An 18,489-nucleotide genomic window follows, 5' to 3' on the forward strand; every position below is an offset into this window, starting at 1 on the left:
TCCTTTCTTGTTTGCTCCACAAGTACACTGGCAGGACCAGGATGTGGGGTCATGTTGTCACCAGTGTGTGTCCAGTGCCCAGCTCCGTGCCTGGCATGTAGTAGGTGCTCATCTAGATATGAGTGAAGTTATGTACCTTTTCCTTAAAAAACCACATGTTGGGCCCTGGCCCGTGTGGCTCAGTTGGTTGGAGCATTGTCCCATGTACCGAAGGATCTCAGGTTCGATTCCCTGTCAGGATACATACCTGGTCGGGGTATGTACAGAAGGCAACAGATGGATGTTTCTCTCTCTCTCTCTCTCCCTCTCCTTGCTCTGTCCAAAAAACAAACAAACACAAATCAAGTGTTGAAAATGTCGCCTAGATTTCAAAGTGTAACTATCTCTGGTTCTATGCGCTCACTCAAACCGGGGAGCAGAAACTCAAACCCACGGAATGTATATTCTCTCAGGAGGACAGGTGTGCGGCACTTACCATGCACAGGGAATTTTATGAACACTTTTTAATTCTCTCAAACCTGCAAGGCACATGTCATTTCATTTGGAGAAAAAGGCTCCTAAAGGCTCTAGCTTGGCCCAGCTGTTACCGGCTGAGCAGGCATTTGAGGTTGGATCTGACTTCCCAGGACGTCCTCTCCCCTTCGGGACACGGCTAAACCAGGCACCCTCAGAGCTCAGGTAAACTCTGCCTCCTTCCTCCAAAGTTCCAGGTGAGTTCTCGTTCCTCCAACCCCTTACAGCTTTTTAAAAAATATATTTTCTTTTATTGATTTCGGAGAGGGAGGAAGAGGTAGAGAGAGATAGAAACATCAATCATGAGAGAGAATCATTGATTGGCTGCCTCCTGCATGCTCCCTACTGGGCATGGAGCCTGCAACCTGGGCATGTGCCCTGACTGAATAGAACTGAACTCCTGGTTCATAGGTCGATCGATGCTCAACCACGGAGCCACGCCAGGCTGGGCACCTCGCACCGCCTTCCCCCTCTAGCTCTCCTGTGATGTCGTGTTTTTCTATCCTGGGTCACCGGTTTCTTATTCACATCCCTTTACCAGGTGACTCCTGCAGCCTGGTCTGGTTCCAGCCGACGCCAGGGTCTCATCCTGTCACTCACTCACCTCTTCCTGCTTTGGGGACCAGCTGTGCCAGTTTCGTTCTGTCCTTGCAACAGGCCACATCCTTTCATCTCTTGTGCCCTTGAACATGTAGTTCCCTTTGCCTGGTGCACTCTTCCCCCCAGGGTTACATTTTGCTTGCTTCTTTAAGACCAACCTATGCTATTTCCTCCTTGGAGAAGTCTCCTTAATGCCATGACACGGAGAGGCATAACCTCCTGGGTCCTTGATTTAGTTTTCAGCATCATCCCAACTAGAATTATTTTTGTGAGCAAGTTTACTTGCTTTTCTTTCTTTCCCACTTAGACATACACTCCATGAGGCAGGAACCATGTCTGTCATGTTCATTAGTCCGTCCTCAGCACCCAAGTGTATGGCTTTGCCCACAGTAGGTACTCAACACATGTTTGTTGAAAACACTGGATTGTGTCACTCTTCTCCTCAAAGCCCTCTAACGCTTGACCATCTACCACTCGGAGTAAAAGCCTTACTGTGACTTACAAGGCCTCCACCCCACCCCTTGAATTGGCAGCTCTGAACTCGTCTACCTTCTTCCCCTCACTCTCTACTCCAGCTACACAGGCCTTCTTGGTGTTCCCCACACATGCCAGGCAAGTTCCTGCCTCAGGACCTTGGCATTTACTATACCTTCCTCTGGAACCATTTTCTCCATCATCCCTTTCTTCCTTCAGATCTTTGCTCAGATCTTGTTCTCTAAGGGAGGCCTTCCCCTACCAATCTATTTGAAATGTGGAGCTTCCCCTTACACACACACACACACACACACACACACACACACACACACACACTCACACACTCATGCAGACACTCACTCCCACCTATTCCCTCTCCCCTTCTCTGCTTTATTCATTGTCTCTCTTCCCCTACTAGAGTGTAAGCGCCACTAGGCAGGTGTCTTTATATATTTCCTCACTGCTGCATTCCTCGGATCCCAGAACAGCACCTAGCACACAGTAGGTGTTCAGTAACGATGGCACAGGTGGCGATCTTTCCCCATTGTTCTTCATTGCCCTCAGAGCCGGCAAGCCTCCACTGAATATTGCTTCAAAGAATGGATGCATCTGTTACTAGGTGCTAAACATGGTCCCGCAAACAGGAAACTGCCAATCTTCAGCAAACATCTGCAAGACCTTCAGAAAAACAATACTGAAATAACACTGCAAAGCCTTAGCTTTTTGCTTTCTGCTCTCATTGGTGAGTGTAGCTAATCATTGATGGAAGAAAGTGATGTCTTTTCTTGCATCCGTTTTTCCCTCTCACTGCTGACGTCTCTCATAGTTTCCCCTCTGCAAACCCGGCTGCTTTTCACTGTAGACCTACCCAAGGCGAGGAGTGGCTTCTAAAGGTGAGGCAGCTAAGCAACCCTGGGGGTGTATAACCGTGGTTTAGCTCCACGATTAAGAGAGAGACAGAAAGAATTGGAGAGGTTGGATGCATAAAGCGTGTTCCACCTGATTCACCCACAGCTAAGCGCTGCCCTTCAAGGGTGACCTCGGTGAGCTTGGCTTTTTAGTATCTGCAGGTCACAGGCGTGGGGAGGTGCCCCCTTCCCGCCAGCTGGGCTGTGTGAGTCACCATATTGGAGCTGTCTGAGTTTTCTGTTTTGGTTTAAGAAACAGCCCCTCCTTTTCGTGTAGAAACCATTTCCCTTTGGCCTGGATAGCAGGACACCCACCGTGGCCACCCGCTGAGTTCTTCCTCTGGTAGGCAGGCAATCTCTCCCTGTTCTGGTGCTTGGAGAGGTTCTTCCAGAGGAAGCTGACCAGCCTCCACGTCACCTGCCCGGCCCAGTCCCCCCTCTCGGCCGCCTCATTCACAGGCTTCTTGAGCACAGGGACAGGAGGCCTCCCGAAGTTCACCCAGCAAAGTAGGATGAATACAGGGTGCTCTCTCGGCTCCCTTGAATTAGAGGTTTGGTCTGCTCACTTTTATGTGACCTGGCTGTGCTTCACCCCTCACTGCTCTTCTGAGATACTTGAGGAAGATAAAATGTCTTATTTCCACTTTTTAGATAATTTAGGCAAAAATATTTGCAGAATCTTTATTTCTCTAATCACCCTGATTTAAAAAAAAAAAAAAACCAACACAAAACAACAATTACATGTCATTACAATTTAAAAGCATCTGAGGGAGGCCTGATTAGAGAGCTTTTCTTTAGCTTATTTTATAAAGTATGAAAAGCCACAATTTTTTTAAGGACTAAAAAGCCATGAGTTTCTATAAAAACCCACCTTTTGTTCGTCACAAATGCCCTTGAAGCCAAATAATTTGTAAATCCTGTCCCCGAATTTGCTTCTGTGCTGCAGTACTTACATGGATCGATTTTCAGAAGTTGTAGGAGAGAAAATAAATTCTGTCTCCAAATGATGTTTATAATCTCAAATCTAAATTAAAACATGTCGATTCCACAGCAATAGTCACTATGGAAATAGAAACATATAGGCCTGGATTCTAAATCAAGAGAGTGTTTAGCTGGGTGGTATATATTTTCCATCATGTTTTTGAAAAATCTGTTACAGTGTATGCATTTTCAAAGGCTTGGATTCGATAAGCTTCTAAGAAGTAGTACATGTGTGGGTCAGATTAGAACTAAATGTACTTTGTATATTTTTCAAATGTAGCTTGTAATTTTTGGCCCCGTTATTAATGAAAATCCTGTTGAATTTTTAGACTTATTTTATGAGATTAAAAAAAATAAATAAAAAACATATAGGAAATAAATCCATGGAAAAGTCAGTAGCAGGCAGATATACCTACACATTTTCTCCATTCAAATTCTTCTAAAATTCAAATGTTTTATTAAAAACACTAACAAGTATAGAATAAATTTTAAAGAGTTTAAATAGAATTGCCGCTCACATCTCCATTTACACCTAATTATCAAGCTTTATTTAGTTTTAGAAACTGTTTAAAAATATATTTGCTAGTTTAAAAAATTGTGAGCTTTAAAAAAACCCAAAGGTAATAATAGAAATAATTTATCCTAAAGATATATCATGCAAAAAAAGTCCCTAATTTATTTAGAACTTTTAGAAGTTAAAAAGGCTTTCCCCTCTGTTCAGATGAATGAACAATTTACCTTCATCCTTTTAATTTCTTTCTAGCAAGTAATCAACAAATAAATATTCCTTCAGACAGTAATTGTGTGCCTACTATGTGCTAGGCGATATCCTAAAATCGAATGTCACTTCTCAAATAACATGAAGCAAACATATGCTCTGATTTTTGCTTTAAATATCATAAGCCAAGCATATAGCTTCTTTACATAAAATACATAATTATTCTCATTTAAAGGACTCAAGATGTTTAGAATCAAAACAATTACCTTCACATTACCCTCTGGAACTTAATGGAAACCAAGTCTACCTACCTTTTCTTGCACCAGGCATGCCTTTCTAAAAAGTTAAAAATGGACAGGAGTCATACACTCCTGGGGAAGACAGAGTGATACACCCATTCTACCAGTTCCTTGCCCAGTTATCTCATCAGTTGCACAGTAAGGGTGCCTAACCTCCCCTTCCCCACAAAAGCTCTCTTTTTCCCTCTCTTTCCCCCGGCCTTGAATTAGAGCAGCAGCTCTCCCTCTGCTGATACTTAACCTCAGGCACCTGTTTATGTACATGTGCAGTATCATGAAAGGAAGCAGTTCAGCCATCTTGTCTGTGTGCAGAACTTTAGCCATTTGCACATCCTTGTAAGTGTACAGCTTGCCTCGCAATTAGCCAGAATGCTGAGATCTTTCTCAGGGTCAGCTGCTGCCTGGCAGTCATGCGTCCATGCACTGGGGGTACCGACCTGTGAAACCGAGATGTGTGAGTCCCCACCCCCTTTCCTAACAGGGTTAACCTAGGCCAGTGATGGCGAACCTATGACACACGTGTCAGAGGTGACACGGAAACTCATTTTTTTGGTTGATTTTTCTTTGTTAAATGGCATTTAAATATATAAAATAAATATCAAAAATATAAGTCTTTGTTTTACTATGGTTGCAAATATCAAAAAATTTCTGTATGTGGCACGGCACCAGATTTAAGTTAGGGTTTTTCAAAATGCTGACACACCGAGCTCAAAAGGTTCACCATCACTGACCTAGGCAGCAATTCTCTTGTCTACCTTTCTGCTCTCGCTATTCAACTTCACCCCATTTGCTAGAAAGTACCCCTAAACTTCTCAGACTTGCACAGTTAGGGTTTTTCCTTGATCCCATAGCAGTTCATACACTTAGATTTTGTTTTTGAGCTGTTTTGGAGTCACACAGATCCACTCTTGGTGGAAGTTCACAAATTGTTTACCAAATAATGGATGTGAAGTGTTCCCTGAAATTCTGAAAAGCTACTGTATCATTTAGAGCTCTTAGTTGCCAGTCACATGCACGTGGCTTAAAGGATAAGGAAATTGTTCCCTTTCCCTCTAATAAACTCACAAGGAGGAGCCAGCTCTTTGTCTGTGTGGCTTAGATGGGCTCTCCTCTGTGTGAAGTTTTCCCCGAGTTCAGACAGTGTCCAAAGGAACCATCTTCTGTCCTTGAGAGCAGGAGAAACTTTCCCAGAAACCCTCCCGGCTGACTTGCTCTCCTGTCTCATTTGCCGGGGTCCAACCCCAGCAGGTCCAGGGGTCCCCAAAGGTGTGGACGGAGTCGGCGAAGACTAAATGACACGGATGCTGAGTTCAGTTGATCATCATAGCCGGGTTCTCTTGTCAGGGTCTGGTCAGGATCTCTAGAGAGGTTCTGCTCTGGATCTCCAGCCAGGTTCAGTCTAGGCTCTCCAGTCAGGTTCAGTGTCCAGGTTCCAGTCAGGTTCTCCTGCCAATCTCTGTAGTCAGGTTCAGTCCAGGATCCCTTGCCATGTTCTCCCGCTAGGCTCTGTCTCTAGGCTCCGAGGCCAGTCCCGGTCCAGGATCCTCTGGCATGCTCTCGCCAGCGAAGTTCTTCTGTCTCTAGGCTCCGTGTAGGTTCTGTCTTCTGAATTCTGTCTCCTGAGTTCTGTGTTCTAAATTCTGTCTCTTTCTGTCTTGTTACATCTGTATTTATACCAGTTGATTCAATCCTATCAATCTCTATTACAAAGGTTAGGGCGTTTCTTATCTCCATTCCAGGGAGTAAAGATTATGTAGCTTAAACATGATTGCTCATAGTTAAAGTGATTAATTACCCGCCTGGCACTTTGTTGAGGGGTTTTATTCCCTCCCTAACTTCAGGGGAAAATCCCTACCTGGGGATTCAACCTTTCTCGGAGAGGTGACCTTGGTTAAAACACAGCGCCAAGAAGGTGAGCAAACATATTAAGAACCGTATGCCATATATGCCAGGTCCCTTGAAACAGCAAGGATGGACTGGCTCCCGGCAAATTCCCCCTTTTTTATTTTTTAAAAGCAGGCATTAAAAAGAAAAACCACAAATGCTCTCTTATATCCATTTTAAGAGTAGGATTGGCGCTTTCCGCTATTACCTGAGTCCTGATCTATCATCCCAGGGAGAGCTTGCCAATCCTGCACTTTCCCAGGGTAGAAAGGCTGCAGTGGGGTTAAGGATAAGGCTCCTTGGGCCTACCTTCTCCCATGCCATTACATTTACCTTTCCTTCCTCAGAAAAGCATGGACATACTTCTTGTATAAAACGTTCTGTCTGACTGGGAGTAACCTTAATTCCTCTGCTAGCAAGCACATATGTTAAAAGATCAATACAGAGTCTTTTTTCTTTAGACTCAGTATGGCACATCTTCTTAATCTAAAGATCAATACAGAGTCTTCTTTCTTTGGACTCAGTATGGCACATCTTCTCAATCTAAGGATCAATACAGAGTCTTCTTTCTTTGGACTCAGTATGGCACATCTTCTCAATCTAAGTTCTGTACTATCCACCTTCTTACCCTACTTATCCTCTATAGGGGGGTCTGTAGCACCCTGGTGGAGTCCTATCCGTCCCGAGTGTGGGGGTTCTCAATGGGGGGGGGCTTACCTAGGGGAATCCTTTTCCAGGTGTTCCCAAAGGTGTGGACGGAGTTGGCGAAGACTATCCACCCTTTTCCTATGGTGGAGTCCTATCCGTCCCGAGTGCGGGGCGCTTACCTAGGGGAACCCTGTTCGGGCGCCAGATGCTGGGGTCCAACCCCAGCAGGTCCAGGGGTCCCCAAAGGTGTGGACGGAGTCGGCGAAGACTAAATGACACGGATGCTGAGTTCAGTTGATCATCATAGCCGGGTTCTCTTGTTAGGGTCTGGTCAGGATCTCTAGAGAGGTTCTGCTCTGGATCTCCAGCCAGGTTCAGTCTAGGCTCTCCAGTCAGGTTCAGTGTCCAGGTTCCAGTCAGGTTCTCCTGCCAATCTCTGTAGTCAGGTTCAGTCCAGGATCCCTTGCCATGTTCTCCCGCTAGGCTCTGTCTCTAGGCTCCGAGGCCAGTCCCGGTCCAGGATCCTCTGGCATGCTCTCGCCAGCGAAGTTCTTCTGTCTCTAGGCTCCGTGTAGGTTCTGTCTTCTGAATTCTGTCTCCTGAGTTCTGTGTTCTAAATTCTGTCTCTTTCTGTCTTGTTACATCTGTATTTATACCAGTTGATTCAATCCTATCAATCTCTATTACAAAGGTTAGGGCGTTTCTTATCTCCATTCCAGGGAGTAAAGATTATGTAGCTTAAACATGATTGCTCATAGTTAAAGTGATTAATTACCCGCCTGGCACTTTGTTGAGGGGTTTTATTCCCTCCCTAACTTCAGGGGAAAATCCCTACCTGGGGATTCAACCTTTCTCGGAGAGGTGACCTTGGTTAAAACACAGCGCCAAGAAGGTGAGCAAACATATTAAGAACCGTATGCCATATATGCCAGGTCCCTTGAAACAGCAAGGATGGACTGGCTCCCGGCACTCATTGGCCAGCATTTTATGGCATGTTCATCCTAAACCAATCAGCGGCAAGGAGAAGGGGATTAGCAGGGCTGCGTTAGATCAATAGGAGCAGATCCCTTGGTACCACCAGTTGGGGTGGGGCAACTTCCCCGAAGCAGGAAAGGCTCGGAGAAAGGTGGTACCTGAATAAAATCAAGATGCAGTTAAGAAGGCTGTGGAGGAAGCATTAATATGGTTGCTAAGACAATAGTGTTGAGTATATATGATTTTGGGGGAAAAGGCAAGAAAGGTATTCACAAAGAGTGGCATTTTAGAACTAAAGACACTTTACCCCAGGTTAGCAAAAGGTAGAAAGTGGTATTTCTCTTTTGGATCATAGGGTGTGTGTGTGTGTGTGTGTTTAAATCCACATCTCAGACTAAGAAAAACAGTGGGTAGAGATAAATTTATTTAATGTTGGAAATTCCCACTTAGTACAAAAAATAGAATTTATCTCTTAAAAATTCAGCAGCTTATATAGTTAACTTGCTTTGTGAATTAGCAGTTATAAGAAATAACAGAAATAAAGCACTTAACCCTCTGTGTCCAAAGTTCAAAATATTATCACTAGTGAGAATTAATTAGCTGAAGTCATCTGAATACTCTGTAATTTGTTTTCCTCTAAATGTGATTTGACATGTATATTAAACGCAGATTTTGGAAAAAAAATTTTGATGCTACTTGGCATATCTTTGTACTACGTTATGTGTTGCTGTAGGATTTACAAGATCAGCGTTGAGATGTCATCAGGGAGACTTGCAGCCTTGCACGGCGATAGACTTTCTCGGGCTCCCCAAAGTAGCAGCAGCTATTTACATTGAACTTGAACAGTCAACTATGGAAATGTCAAGAAGCATTACATTTTGGGAGTTTGGAAACATAGAGGAGAATCAAGCTTTTCATTATTAATTTGCATTCAAGTGACCGCAAAGTGTCTTTTGGGTTAGAATGATTCCTTATGGGCAGAGCAAAGACCAAGGTAGCTAGCAGTCTCACACATCACAAGTGCATCTCAGAATCAACTTAGGGGGTCATTACCTATATTCTTTTTCCCTTATGTGATTTAGTTAAAATATATCAAAGAGTATTTTTATATAGTAAGGGTAAGAGTAGATTCACTTTATTTGGACTTAATTTTTTTTAATACATGTTATTGATTTTTTACAGAGAGGAATGGAGAGGGAGAGAAAGTTAGAAACATCGATGAGAAAGAAACATCGATCAGCTGCCCCCTGCACACCTTCTACTGGGGATGTGCCCGCAACCAAGGCACATGCCCTTGACCGGAATCGAACCTGGGACCCTTGAGTCTGCAGGCCGATGCTCTGTCCGCTGAGCCAAACCAGTTAGGACAAGGACTTAATTTTTTATTATGAAAAATTTCAAGCATATACAAAGGTAGAGAGAATACTATACTGAACCCACATGTACCCATCACTCAGATTCAACAACTGTCAAGATTTGTGCCATACCAGCCTCTTCTTTTTCTTTTTCTGCTGATAATATTTTAAAGCAAGTTCCGCACATTACTTCATTTCACTGCCATATATTTCAAGATGTATTTTTTAGCCGAAACCGGTTTGGCTCGGTGGATAGAGCGTCGGCCTGCGGACTGGGGGGTCCCGGGTTCGATTCCGGTCAAGGGCATGTACCTGGGTTGCGGGCACATCCCCAGTGGGGGGTGTGCAGGAGGCAGCTGATTGATGTTTCTCTCTCATCGATGTTTCTGACTCTCTATCTCTCTCCCTTTCTCTCTGTAAAAAATCAATAAAATATATATTTTTTAAAAAAGATGTATTTTTTAACTATAGATCTTTTCTTACATAACCACAATGTGATCATTATCATTTCTAATAAAATTAATAATTATTTGATATCCTATAATATCAAATCACCAAAACATCGAAATGTTCCAATTTCGCCCAATGAACTAATTTTAAAAATAAATCTTAATACAGTTGCTTTATTTGAAACATAAAACTTTTGTTTATGTGTCAATATAATCTGTGGAAAATTACAGTGTGAAATAGATTTCTTCATGTGGGTTCTTGTCAAAAACATTCTGGAAGGCCACTGCTGAGGGCACTGACAAGTTTTGATGGAGGACTCGGGAGCAAATTTTTCTTCTTGTAGATGAGCGGTTTCTATAGATGTAAACAACAGCTCCAACAAGAGGTTAATATACAAAATATATAAAGAACTCATATGACTCAACACCAAAATACAAACCAGTTAAAAAGTGGGCAGAGAACCTGAATAGACACCTCCCCTATGAAGATATACAAATGGCCAATAGGTATATGAAAAGATGCTCAATTTTAGTAGCTACTAGGGCAGCGGTTCTCAACCTGTGGGTCGCGACCCCTTTGGGGTCGAACGACCCTTTCACAGGGGTCACCTAAGACCATCAGAAAACACATATATAATTACATATTGTTTTTGTGATTAATCACTATGCTTTAATTATGTTCAATTTATAACAATGAAAATACATCCTGCATATCAGATATTTACATGACAATTCATAACAGTAGCAGAATTACAGTTATGGAGTAGCAACTAAAATAATTTTATGGTTGGGGGTCACCACAACATGAGGAACTGTATTAAAGGGTCGCGGCATTAGGAAGGTTGAGAACCACTGTACTAGGGAAATGCAAATCAAAACTACAATGAGATACTACCTCGCCCTTATTAGAATGGCTATTACCAACAAGACAAGTAATAACAAGTGTTGAAGAGGTTACGGAGAAAAGGGAACCCTCATTTGCTGCTGGTGGGAATGTAAACTGGTACAGCCACTATGGAAAACACTATGGCAATTCCCCCCAAAATTAAGAATACAGTTAGCATATGACCCAGCAATCCCTCTTCTGGGTACCTACCCCAAAATCTCAAAAACATTTATTTGCAAAGATATATGCACCCCTATGTTCATTGTCACATTATTTACAGTAACCAGGACATGGAGACCACCAAAGTGTTCTTTGATAGAGGAGTGAATAAAGATGTGGTACACATATACAATGGATTACTACTCGGGTACTGGAAGCCAATTAAGCATGTTCAGCAGGGCTGAATCATCTGGAGTGGTGAGGGCATTTCCCCAAACCTGAAAAGGATGCATTAAATTGATTGATTGCTGCCAGACAGCTCAGGGCATCTTAATCTACATGTTATTGCCTCCTACTGGCCAAACACCTGAACAGCCGTAGGCGATTCTTCCAATCTGACAATGGACTCTGTATACAAATCCCTACCCTTTGAAGTGTATATCTCCACCTCGACCCAGGACAATTTGTGATAATAAAAAGCATGGGGTCCTGAGATGAGGTCTTAGTTTCTTAAGCTAGGCTCCTCTGACCCCCATATGCCTTTTAAAATTATGCTTCGTCTCTGGACTCATACTTAAGTTATACACAGCCCTTTCTCCAGATTGCTGAACCCTTCTTAATGCTGGAACAAGAACCCTGGCATCCAGGCATAAGAAAAGATGAAGTATTGCCATTTGTGACAACATGGACGGACCTTGAGAATATTATGCTAAGCGAAATGTCAGGAAAAGCTAAGACCATATGATTTCATTCATATGTGGAATATAAAACTAAAACTCAGACATGGACAACAATATGGTGTTTACCAGAGGGAAGGGGGGTGTGGGATAGTAAAGGATAAAGGGGGCCAAATATATGGTGATGGAAGATGGTTTGACTTTAGGTGGTGGGCACACAATGCAATGTCCAGATCACGTGGCAGAGAAATGTGTATACTTGAAACCTATATGATCCTATTAACCCCAATACATTTAATTTTTAAAATTGCCCTGCAAAGTGGCTTCAACTAATTACATTCCCACCAGCAGTATATGAGAGGACATTTCTCCTGTGTCTTTACCGACACTTAATGATATCACACTTGGTTGCTTTTTCCAATCTGACGGGTGAGAAATGGCATCTTGGTCTCATTCATATTCCCCTGATCATTGTGGAGATCTAGTGTGGTTTCCCACCTTGGCCAGTTGTAGTTACTTTCTGCGAAGCTCTTGCCCCTGGCTGCCCTCTCTGCCTGCTTCTTGTCTGGGCCTTGGTTCACTGTTGTGGCTTCTCTGCTCTCATTGTTTCTGGCTCTTTGCTGGTTTCTCCTCTTATTTTTGAGCAGGGCTACCTAGGTATTAACTTCTCTTTTAATTTATTCAAAATATATTCGCCAAGTGCACTGTGATAGGTGTCGATGGTATGGTGGTGACAAGACAGGGTTTCTGCCATCGTGGAGCTTGCATTTCCATGGGAAAATGGACAGCATGTTAGTAAGTGGTACTTAGTACGATGTCATGTACCGCAAAGATGAAGCAGGTATGATGATAGAGGTCCTGGGGCATAGGGAGGAAGTGTCTTATTTTAGCCAAGGTGGTCATGGAAGGCCCCTACTGAGAGGTGAGATTGAAGCAGAGGCCTGAACGAAGGGTGGGAGAGAAGAGTCTCCTGAGGAGATGGATTGGCGAGTACAGAAGCACTGAGGCAAAAGTGAGAAACAGGAAGAAAGCTGGTGTGTCTGGAGCTCAGTGGTGTAGGAAATGACGTTGAAAAGGAGGCCAGGATCCAGATCATGAAGGCCATGATCAAGATTCTTTATTTTATTCCAAGGGTAATGGGAAGCTGTTGAGGCTGGTGGGCAGTAAAGTGTCACTTAGATAACTCTAGGTGCTCTGTAGTGAAAAGAGGGACAGTGTGGAAGTATGGAGAACAGTCACATGAGTATAGCAGTAGACCAGACAAGGAACTCCAGGATCCTAGTGATCAGGGTGCTGTGGAATAGTGTAATATAGGACATATTCTGAAGGTGGAGCCAGCATGACTTGCTGGTGAGTTATATGTATGGTGGAAGGGGGAAAAAGATTTAGGGGTGACTCCAAGATTTTGACCTGTTACTAGAGGGGTAGTGATGGCACTTACAAAGATGGAGAACACTGTGTGTGGGTGAGGGCAGGTTTGAGAGGGAAAATCTAGAGCTCTGTATTGGACATGTTAAACTTGAGATGCTTATTAGATATCCAAGTATTGGGTGGGTATTCACCTCAAGGGAAAAATTAGAATTGAGAATATACACTGAGTGGCCAGATTATTATGACCACCCCATCAGTACTTCGTTGGGCCACCTTTTGCCTTCAATGCTGCGGCGATTCTTCTTGGCACTGACTCCACGAGATGTGGAAAGGTGATGCGAGGAACCTGACACCATGCCTGATGAATAGCACTGTCCAGTTCTGTGAGATTTGATGGTTGTGGAACCAGCTGCCTGATGGCTCTTTTAACTTCATCCCACAAATGCTCAATTGGATTGAGATCTGGTGATTGTGGGGGCCACCGAAGCAAGGTAAAGTCTCCCTCATGTTCTTGAAAGCACTCCTGTACAATACGAGCACTGTGGCATGGCGCATTGTCTTGTTGGAAGAAGCCATCTCCATTGGGATTTGCCATCAACATGATAGGATGAACTTGATCAGCAACGATACTTAGGTATGTTGTGCTATTCAGACGTTGTTCCACACGAATTAAAGGGCCCAAATCATGCCAGGAAAACATGCCCCAAACCATAACACTGCCCCCACCAGCTTGAAGGGTTGTACTCATGCATGTGGGGTGCATGCTTTCATGCTGTTTCTGCCAAATTCTCACTCTGCCATCTGCATGATGCAACTGGAAACGCGATTCATCAGACCACATGACTTTTTTCCAATGCTTGACTGTCCAATCCTTGTGTTCCTGTGCGAATTGGAGATGTTTTATCTTGGTAACTGCGGACAGCAAAGGTGTTCGAACAGGCCTTCTGCTTCCATATCCCATACGATGCAGTGTATGGCTAATTTGCCTACAAACGTCAGGTGGTCATAATAATCTGGCCACTCAGTGTATATCTGGGGGTTGTCTTCTTAGGGGTCATATTTAACACTGTGCACCGGATGATATCACTGAGGGAGTAGCTAGGGAAGGAAATAGGACCAAAGGCTGAGCCAAGGGCCACTCCAGTATCTAGGAGTCAGGGACAAGGAAGAGGAGCCAGTAGACAGGAGCTGCCAGGGCTCGAGACCAAGGGCAAACACATTTCAAGAATGAGGGAGGGACTAATCGTGTCCAATGCTGCCAACAGCTCGAGAAAGGGCGTGCTTAGGACAAACTGAACTTAGTAAGATAGATGACATTGGTGACCTCAACTTGAGCAGTCTCAGTAGAGAGAGTTGAGGTGAAAATCAGAGGTGAGGAGATGGAGATGCCCCTCCTTTGTAAGTGTTGGGTGCAGCGAGAGCTGTCACTATTGCTTTTCTGCTGTCTTGGAATTGGAAGTCCCTTGGCTAATTCCTATTCCTCTACTCAGAGCTATTTAAAATGAGCACTGTTTCCCTCTCTCTCCCCCAGATTCTTTACCTCCCCATGCTTGTCACCCCCATTTCCTTGGCTGTGTTAGAAGTCCTACCTTGGTCTTTTTATAACACTATACTTCTATATACAGCTGAATCCCCCGTAGACAAGAGGCTCTGAGGCAACCACGTTGTTTACCTGTATCCATAATTTCTAGTCCATTCTGGGTCTCACTAATATTTGTTGAATTGATCTTCACCTCTGATGCAATTTGAAAAGGGAGGAAGAGGTTAAAGGAAGTTTTGTTCTAATTAGAGGAGAGTCTGAATTTGATGATCATGTTGGGAATAAAGAAAAGACATCCCATTAGATGAGCAAGCAACTGTATAATTGATGCCATTTCTCATGACATTGGTATCGCCAGTAACAGCGGAGCAGAGCACTTCAAGAACCTGGTGTATCTGCTAAAAAACAAAGTGAATTTTGAATGAAGGTTAACACAGAGGTTTTTGCTCACAGCCTTTTCCTAGTGAGTGACAATGATGTCAATTCCAGTTTGGACTCAGCCTATTGAGTTTATCAAGTTAAAATACATGCTTCTTGAAAGCAGTGTTTCCTTTCAACCTAATTTTAACTGGTAATTGCTTCTCTGCGGTTTCTCCGGAGAACCTGTTGGTAAAGAAGACGCAGAAACTAAGAACGCTGAGTCTTTAGGTATAAGAGGGGAGCCCCTGGTGTCGCTAATGTCACAGTGCTTCCATTTCACCATCTATAATTGGATGATTGATAGTATTGGTAATGTACTTTTCCTACAAAGATGCTTTATTACCGGTATTAACATTGCTTCCAATGATTATCAAGGTCCTTTGAGGAAAATCAAACCTTTTATCTCAGTGTCTAGCTTCTTTTTATCTTGTACTGAGAAAACCAGTGCCAAATTACTTTATCTGGCTTGCGGCCTCATACTGTTTCATCTTTAATAAGTGTTCTTACCAAATGTGCTTTAATTAAGAGTCTGGTCAAAATGCAAGTCCTAGTTTTAATATTCATCCAAAAATATTTATTGAGCATCCAATATCTCCTAGGTATTGGACTTGAATTTTGGATTCTAAAAATAAACACACATCTAACTACAACTCTGAGCCCTGGCCAGTGTGGCTCAGTTAGTTGAGCATTGCCCCATGCACTAAAAGATTGCTGGTTCAATTTCTGGTCAGGGCACATGCCCAGGTTAAGGGCTCGATCCCCGGTGGGTTGCATGCAGGAGACAGCCAATTGATCTCTCACGTTGATGTTTCTCTCTCCTTTCCTCTCTCTCTAAAGTAAATAAACACACATGTAAAAAAAATAAAGTGTCATCAATGGATACATTTAAAAATAAATACAACTCTGAAGTCAAAACAGTATTCCAAACTTTCACTTACCTTCTGAAGTATTATGTTGGAAGTAAAGTATGGGAACGTCAATTAACTATTTAACCTTAAGTTTCCCCCCAAATTTAGTAATTATAGTCTTCATTGCTAAATATTAGATTTTTAAAAATGTTTGCAAAAGTTATTGATTCAGAGAATTACAGGGGCTCTTAGGATTGGTTTTCTAGTTTAATTGGTTTTCTAGGCTGTTTAATTAAATATAATGGAAGCCCCATATGTAATTTTGAATTTTTAATAACTTCAGAAAAAGTAAACAGAAACAAGTTAATGTTAATATATTTAATCTAATATATTGAAAATATTTCAATATGTGAACAATGCAAAATTATTAGTAAACTATATTCTTTTGTCATACTGTCTTTAAAATTCAATGTGTACTTTACACTTGTAGCATATTTACATTTGGATGCTAAATTTTCATTGGATATCTATTTAGATTTTATAACAATTAAAGTTGAAAGAGTTGTTTCAAACATACTTAAACATTTTTTTAATCTTTCATCCTCCTCCTCTCCTTACATTTTTTATCCTCACCTGAGAATATGCTTTTTTGTTGTTGATTACTAGAGAGAGGGGAAGGGAAAGAAAGAGGGAAAAAACATCAATGCAGGAGAGATGTCAGTCAGCTACCTCCTACTACATGTCCCAACCAGGGATCAAACTCACAACCCAGGCATGTGCCCTGACTGGGAACCTAAGCCTTGACCAGTGCACAGGACGACACTGCAACCAGCCGAGCCACACTAGCCAGGGCTAAAAATTTTTCAATAACTGAAATTAAAGTTAAGTTTCTTAGTTGCACTAGCTTCATTCACGTGCTCAGTAGCCACATGTGGTTAGTGGCTGCCATATTGGACAGGGTAGATACAGAACATTTCTACCATTGCCGGAAGTTCTGTTGCGTGGCTCAGGTTTAATTCAACTCACTGAGGAAACGGAGTGGCAATCACTAGCAGACCTGGGCCTAGAACCTTGTCTGTAAGGAGTTTTGTAAATATTAAAAAACAAAACAAACAAAAAAACACACACCCAGAATACCAACCTTTCAGAAGATAGGTGGTCAAATGAATTTCAACACATTGAGTTTAATGCATTGTTTATTGATGGAGAAGTTTCCAGGAATAAACCTACTTATATACACACTTGGTTGTCACACATAAGATTTAAATCAAATACTTACACCATAGAAGTGTTCAGGTTATGTTCAGTGGGAATTTTTTTGTATTATGGCAACATATACAGAACATAACATTTACCATTTTAACCTTTTGTAAGTGTACATTTCAGTGGCAGTAAGCACGTTCACATTCTTGTTGAATCATTGTTGCCGTCCGTCTCAGACCTTTTCCATATTCCCAAACTGAAATTCTGTGCCCATTAAACATTAATTCCTCATCCCTCCCCCATCCCCAGCAACCATCATTCTACTTTATGTCTCTGAATTTGGTACTTCATATACGTGGGATTGTAGAGTATTTGTCCTTTTCTGTCTTGCTTTTTTTACTTAGCATAATGTCTCAAGGTCCATACATGTTGTAGCCTATGTTGGCATTTTCTTTTAAATGCTGAGTAATATTCCATTGGATGTCTATGCCACATTCTAAAGATTGAGATAGAGTTGACATATAACATTCTGTAAGTTTAAAGTGTATGACATGTTGATTTGATACATTTATATATTGCAGTATGATTATCTACCATAGCTTTAGCTACCACCTCTATACATCACATAATTATCATTTCTTTTTTGACATGAGAACATTTAAGATCTAGTCTCTTAGCAAGTTTGAAGTATATAATTGTTGAATATAATCACTATGCTGTGAATTCGATCTCCAGAATTTATTTATTTTCCAGTTACAGGTTTGTACTCTTTAACAGTATCTCCCCAACTTCCCCAGCCCTCCATGCCCTGGTAACCACCATACTACTGTTTCTATGAGTTTGACTTTTTTATATTTCACATATAAGTGATACCATGCAATATTTGGCTTTCCCTGTCTGGCTTATCTCACTAAGCATAATACCCTCAAGGTCCATTCATATTATCACAAATGGCAAGATTTCCTTCTTTCTTATGGTTGAATAATATTTCATTATATGTAGGGTGTCCCAAAATTCATGCAAGATTTGAATTTTGTGTGAGCATTAACAACAACAACAAAAAATAAATAAAAGCCTAATTTTACTTGGTTTATTGAATCAGATTCTAATATCTGTTGCCCTTTGATTTCAATCCCTTCAATTTGCTAAGCATTACCAAGTACCAATTATGGCCCAGGAGCAGGGACAATGAAGACCAATGAAGACCACAGCTTTATGTATGTGCCAGCAAAGCTGTGGAGGCCATTTACCCAATGTGCTATTCCATACATAATCCTATACTGTATACTTTATGAATCAATAAAAAATTTATAAATTTTAATTATAAACCTGTGTTTTCTATCAAAATTCTTGTGTGAATTTTGGGACACCCTATATATAGATATAGAGATATACCATTAGCTCTTTATCCATTTATCTGTTGATAGACACTCGGGTTATTTCCATATCTTGTCTATTGTGAATAATGCTGCAGTGAATGTGGGAGTACAAATATCTTTTCAATATCCTGTTTTCAATTATTTTGGAGAATATATATATATATATATACACACACACACACACACACATATATATATATAT

The sequence above is a fragment of the Myotis daubentonii genome, chromosome 14 (assembly GCF_963259705.1).
Source record: "Myotis daubentonii chromosome 14, mMyoDau2.1, whole genome shotgun sequence".
Taxonomy (NCBI): Eukaryota; Metazoa; Chordata; class Mammalia; order Chiroptera; family Vespertilionidae; genus Myotis; species Myotis daubentonii.